The sequence below is a fragment of the Theropithecus gelada genome, chromosome 7a (assembly GCF_003255815.1).
Source record: "Theropithecus gelada isolate Dixy chromosome 7a, Tgel_1.0, whole genome shotgun sequence".
NCBI lineage: Eukaryota > Metazoa > Chordata > Mammalia > Primates > Cercopithecidae > Theropithecus > Theropithecus gelada.
The window spans coordinates 30,429,460-30,429,695 of NC_037674.1; positions in this window are offsets into that span (position 1 = coordinate 30,429,460).

Consider the following 236-nt stretch of genomic DNA (forward strand, 5'->3'; position numbering starts at 1 on the left):
TATATATGTGCATATGTTTGAATGTATGTATATACACATATATATTAATATGTTACATAAATACAAAATATATCTTATTTTTACGAACAGAAACTAACAAAAATGAGGGGAAGTTTGGAAGAGATAGAAATGAGAATATTTCCGAGTATATTTTTATACAGTTTTTAGTTTTGAAACATGTAAATGTTTTACATATTCAAAAAAATAAAATTAAAAAAGAAAAATGTACTCCATTA